At 36.7% G+C, this 6,603-nt stretch overlaps 1 protein-coding gene across 1 annotated transcript in view; it reads left to right on the top strand.

Annotated features, from left to right (window-relative positions):
* The window catches only part of HS6ST3 (heparan sulfate 6-O-sulfotransferase 3), a 1,181,693-nt gene that overhangs the window by 854,400 nt on the left and 320,690 nt on the right, over nucleotides 1-6,603 (top strand). The window lies entirely within an intron of this gene.

The following is a 6,603-nucleotide window of genomic DNA, read 5'->3' as shown; positions in this document are numbered from 1 at the left end:
GAGAGGTCCCTAACAGCAGACTTTCCCATCGCAATACGCTTTTTGATTTCCTGACTGCTGGTGCCAAGAGCGTTGACTGTGGAGCCGAGCAAACTGAAGCTGGATTTTTAAAATATTTAATAGGCTTCCTGATATCAGAATATGGAGTAATGCTACAGTACTTCCCACTTCTTGTAATGCCCTATAGTACTGAACAGAGAATTTCACACCATTTCAGATATATCCTAAAGTCAGTTGTATCCTTGTTGACATTTATGCTTAAGTGCTAAATTCTGCTTCTTGTGTGTTTGTTTTGTTTCAGGATAAGGAAGACTTAAACCTTCTGCTAACTTGTATGCTTTTAGGAACATGAATCTATAGGGTCATGTGATTTCTCAATTCCTTTTATTCACTGTTTGTCCCATGTTGCTATTCTCTTTTACTGATTCCACTTATGATATAATGTTGATTCAGAAAAATCTGATTATGTAAAGAAGTCACCTTAATTATGTCTGATCTTAGTATATGAACATATTTAATGAGGAATATTACAATGTGGATACCCTTTTGGCAGTAATAAGCTTGTTACTCATTTCCCGTTGCCATCAAGCTGATTCCAACTCATAGCAAAATTTCAAATTTACTCACTCACTGTCAAGTCAGAACTGACTCATAGCTGACCATCCACTAGGTTTTCAGAGGCTATAAAAAGAGAATTTCTATCTTTTGGTTTTTTCCTCTGGAGAAGCTACTGGATTTGAATCTCCCAACTTTGGATTAGCGACACAATACCCTACATACTATGTTACCAGAGCTAATGCTCAAGGTAAAATGTAACCGACTCAGAAAGATGATTTCATAGTATCTAAAAAAAACCTCTACTTTTTTTGGTTCATAGGTAAGAATATTGATAAATGATAGTATTGATTTTGAAATTAACTCCAATTTAAGAAACTATGATTTTAAAGAAGATAAGATGCCAAGAACATTGCCAAGTGAGTTTCTGTTGTTAAATTTGAAGACAGTTTATAATCAATAATAGAGTGTTTGATTTCTCCTCTTTCAGTTTGTACAATTATCTTCTTGAAACTAAGTGACCTTTCAAGTTTCTCCAAAATCTCTGAATCTTGCTTGGATTGTATTGTTGTTTCTCTGTGCTGTTGAGTGGATACATGACATAAAAATATTAAAATATTTATTATTAATATTAAACTGAATATACTCAGAAAGAGAGTAGACAAAAATTAAGACTATTAATGATAGAGATGAAAAAATGGAAGACTCTGCAATAAAAGAATGGGTTTAGAGTATTAAAAAATAAATAATGTGGCCATGTTATGCTTTGTGATTATGCACTGCTGATTTGGCGTTTGCTGTGACAAGAGCCTCCAATTTATTGGATGCATGTCATTGGAATTTGCCCTTTGTTTTTATGTGTTTTTTCTATGATGAGTATCAGTGCTGGGAAATGAAGAGTGCTTCCCCTTTTCATCCTTTGCTGGATGCTGGCGAACTTGCCAGTTGATGCTTCTATCATTATTGCCTCAAGGTCACGTGAGGGGACCAAGACATCCAAACAAGGTCACTGGCTATATTGAAAGTTAATAGCTACTTCTTGAAAGGAAACATTCACAGGAAAGTTACAGCATCCAGGTTGTAATTACCACATGATGGCAAATGGAAAAGGGACAATTTTCCTTTAAAAATGTAAGTCATTTATGATAAAAATGCAATAAAAAATAAAATGTGATAAATAGTGCTTGGACAAGGAAGGTCATCGGGTTTTCCCTCAGTAATTCAATTAGGGGAGATCGGAAGGTGATAAGTGTTTGATAGGTGGGAGCCGTAAAAGCACTGAGCTGTTAATAATTTGAGACTTTCTCATCCCTTTATGTGGATGAAAGTGGATCAATTATGTGAAGGTTCAGGTCTCTGTATCATCCCCGTTTCATGAAAGGCTCCCAAGGGAGGTTGTAGGAGGACCTCAATCCAGGAGATGGCTCTTTGCCTTGTTTTCCAACTGTTCAGTCTTTGCCTTGTGTTTCAGTGTGAGGAATTTACAATAGCTGGCTATGTCTTTGTTTTGTTGGTTTTTTAATTTTTTTCCCCTTTTTAAGTCATCGTTTCAACTTCATACAAACTTAGAATTCTTTCGTTTTAGAGCCTCTACGAAGATATTCCACTCCTATTTTAAGGCCATTTAGCATTAAAGCAGGCTGAGACCAGCAGAGATTTCCTAAGGGTACAGATGCCATGAATACGTGGGTTAGGATTTTCGTTCTTTCTCTACAGTAAATTCTGAGGTTTGGGTGGGCTTCACTCAGCCATCCAGCAGACATTGGGGGTGGAATCTAAATTGAATCTAGCCCAAAGCAATCTGCTAACAGCATTTATATATTTTTTAAATGAACAGAACACATGATTTGACAATTACAGAAACTTTTATAAGGATAATGAGAGTATTTTGGAAATTTTAAAAATGTGGAGCCATATATCTGTTATATATCAAAGCTAAATAAAACTTAAAATCTTGGTATGCCTGGTTATTCATGATATGAATTGCATCTGTAATGTAGAGCTAACCATACTCTTTTTTTCTATCCAACATCAATGAAGTTAAAAGTTGTACTAAGGACAAGTGAATTGTCCAGATGTATCCATCATTTAATGGCCTTTCTTAAAATAGTATGTGTACGATGTTTATGACTATTTGCCTGTGCCAAGGGACAACTAGATGATTATTTATATTAGTAATTCTAGAAAACCATATTGCCGGTTTAAAATATTCAGAGCTGCATATGTTAGAACATGTAGAGTTCATAATAATTTTTTTAAAAGGAAAACTTAAAGTAGGTAAAATCCTTACATTTCAATTGAAATCCTAGGACAATAGGATAAAGATAATATGTCCATTCTCTGAAAGGCTGGAAGGAAAAGTTCTCATCTGGGTCTGATCATTCTTTTGGTTTTTAGAAAAAATAAGTCAAAAAGAGATTCTTTGAAGCAGTAGAGAGAAAAAAATTCCCAATTTGAAAAAGGAAACATTTTTTAGTTTGACTTCTTCCCTTCTTCAGTTTGAAATCTCAGAACACCACAATGTGGACATTTGTCCATATTCTGACATTAGCTTTTCCTGTTATGTCACTGAATTAATTTCCCCTGAACACCTCATCCTTCTCATGGCTTTAATTACCACTTCCCTACATAGATTATTTCACAAGATACACTTCACACATATATATTTTGGTTCGTAGTTCCATAGTTCCAGATGCCACGGAGTGCAATGATACCAGGTTTTAGTACCTCAAAATCGGCCATCATAGTGCATTTGCACTAGGGAACTTGTCAACTTTTATACATTATCCTTCCCTACGAGCCACTTTTTAAATATTTACCAGTAAACCATTGCTTGTCATTGGCATTGAATAATTACGCCTTCAGCACAACACGTATGAGGAAAAGCTGATGTGTTTAACCAGCCGTTTCTCACCGCACTCGGATGGTCCAGGGGGATCCCTTTGGGCCCTCGTCGTTATCCCCCTGCATCTGTTAATGTTTAGTCTTTGGATCCATTTGTGGAGTCATTCTTTCCTTTATGAAGTTTGCATTTATTCAATGGGTACTTTTATTCTGTCTCATGACTTTAGCTTTTCTGTATGCTGCCCCATTTAGATTGTTCTCTCAGACCTCTCTTAAACTACTGGCTCCTGTTTCCAGTGTGACTATTTCCCATCTTCCCTTAGATATCTCAGAAACATTTCCAGCTCAGCATGTCCTGAACTGACTGACACCTGGCCTTTTCTGAACCTCTTCTCTAACCACAGCCTTTACCTACCTCAGCTTGCGGCATTTTTATCTTTCTAGATTTTCAGGTCAAAAACCAATGAGTTGCCCTGAATTCCTCTCTTTCTCTTGCATTTCAAATCTAATATGTTATGAATTCCCTCTACTACTGAATCTATTTTCTTTACTATTTTTTCTTTTATTTCTTTTTTTTTTTTTCTTCTCTTTGTTCTCCACCGCTTCCTACCTCTTCTGTCTGTCTCCCTTATATTCTCTCTTTAGGCTGGGACTTTACTTCAATGTACAAAGTATACACATAAAAAGGTGCTGATGGTGAAAATAACCATTGTCACCATGTATTGAATGGTTAAAATATGAGTCTGTGGTTTGGAAGGATCTTACCGATTTGTTCCTGATTGTACAGAGCATCCGAACAAATTGTTTTGTCTGTTTCTTTGAAAGGGATATTGAATTCAATAAAACAGCTGCTTAGTAACGTGTGACATGAATTATGCCTTCCATCTTGTGTGTATTTGTGTCAAGGGGTGTTCTGAAAATGTTGTTGCCGTTTGCAAGAACAGTTATAGTTGTTCTAAAATGATAAATTTTTTAAGAGGTTGCTGGGCTATCCTCTATCTCAATTGATCTTTATATATGCAGTAAGACAAGCACTGTTCATAGAGGAAGTGGGAAATATTTTCTTATGCTATCACAAGATTCAAATCACAACAACATAAATTTTAATGAATTGATAACCAAATTCTGATGCCTGTTTTCTCTGAAAGAGTATAGAAATGTGGGGCTTTTCCCCTTTGAATAGTAGTTCTGTTTGAGTTCTTGAATTTCTTAATACATTTTATGAGATGGATAATGGCCAAGGAAACTTTATTACTCACTTAATCTTCAGCCAAGTGGGGGTTTTTAAGGGCTGGAAAATTCCAGTTGTCTGCATATGGTATGTGCTTGTTTGTACCTCTCATTCCTTTTCAAATAAATAATGACTAAATAGAGTAATATAATTATTAACATTTTATAAAACTAATATATGCTAAATCCATCCTGTCATGTCATTTCCAACTCACAGTGACCCTGCAAAGCAAAGAGATAGAGCTGGATACTTCCACAGGGTCTTTAGGTTTTCAGTCTTTACAAAAGCAGTCTGCCACATCTTTACCCCTCAGAGCAGTGATGGGTTAATAGTGAGTTCTTAATCCAGTGTGCTACCAGGGCTCTTTTATATATAAAAACACTCCTATTCAGTTTGTTCTGATTCCTTATAAACTTCCATAGGGTTTTATATGTATAGACATTTAGAGATAGATTGAGAGAGAGAGAGAGATAGTGTCAGAAAGTCAGAACCAACCCATACCTAACCCTCTGGGGGGTTTTCAAAGGGAGTTAATGAAACAGGAAGAGACTGATTGCCTGTGTTTCTCCTATGAAGCAGCTGGTGACTTCAAACTTTGAGCCTTTGTATTGGCAGAGCAATTATTTACCACTATACCAACATAGATAGATGATAGATAGATAGATAGATAGATAGATAGATAGATAGATAGATAGATAGATAGACAGACAGACAGAAGAAAGACATAGATAGATACATGTATCTCCTCCAGGTCTTCCTCTCCTGTGCTGGCCCTCCACTCTTCCAAGCATGATGTCCTTCTTCAAGGACTTGTCCCTCCTTGCCACATGCACAAAGTACGTGAAACAGAGTTTCAGAATGCTTTAATCCATGTAGCAGCTTGGTTTCACCCGCTCTAGGACAGAGCTGTTTGTTCTCCTGGTAGTCCATGGTGTATGTTCAGTACTCTTCTCCAGCATTCCAATGCAAAGGCATTGATTCATCTTCTGTCATCCTTAGTAATTGTCCATCTCTTTGATGCATAGCAAGTAATTAAGAAAATCATGGCCTGGATAAGGGGTGCATCTTAGTTTCTAGACTGACATCGGTGATCTTTAGCACTCTGGAGAGTTTCAAGACAGCAGATTTTCCCAATTCAATTCATCTTTTTATTTCCTGGCTGCTGGTGCCAAGAGTGTTGATTGTGGAGCCAAGTAAACTGACATTATGAACAATCCTCATCTTTTCTCCCTTAATCATGGCACTGCCAATTGACCCAGTAGTGAGAATCTTTGCCTTCTTTTGTTAGATAGATAGATAGATAGATAATAGATAGATAGATAGATAGATAGATAGATAGATAGATAGAGTTACACACACACACACACACACATATATGGAGAAAGAGAGATAGAGCATGAGAGTTTGTTTGAAACAAAAGAAGTGAGAACCTTTTGCTTTCTGTGACCCTCCTATTATTAGCAAAAGAAGTGAGACACTTTTTGCTGTATTTTTTGTTATCAACATAAGAAAACTTACCTCATCTTTTTCTCTTTTACTTGTACATAATGTACTTCTTCCTAAGGCCACCTCTATTAGAGAGAAGCCTGAAGTGAATGGATCTGAAGTGATTCTTTAATGTGACAAGGGCAGGACCGTGTCCCTCGTGTGTTTATGAGATGTTGAGGAAAGAGACTGTCCATTTGTGGCTGGCTTTTAAGATGTTTATAAATGGAGGGTAAAGAAAACTCCCCCACACCTGAGCCCTGAGGACATTGTTAAGGTTGAATTTCCTCTCTGCCAGTCTCTGTCAGTGGAGATCAAAGTGAGCATCTTAGGCACTTTATGTTTTTCAGCTCAACCAAGCTTTCCCATCGAGTGTAGTCATGATAACAGCAGCCAGAAAAACTGGAAACAGCTCACATCAATCGTCAGCTTTCTTAAGTGGAATAGAATAGGGGACACTTTATACTAGAAAATGCACTTCAGTCTAG

This window comes from Elephantulus edwardii, unplaced genomic scaffold, assembly GCF_000299155.1.
Source record: "Elephantulus edwardii isolate Elephantulus edwardi_28Jun2011 unplaced genomic scaffold, EleEdw1.0 scaffold00004, whole genome shotgun sequence".
Lineage (NCBI taxonomy): Eukaryota > Metazoa > Chordata > Mammalia > Macroscelidea > Macroscelididae > Elephantulus > Elephantulus edwardii.
This window is presented reverse-complemented; position numbering and strand designations above follow the sequence as displayed.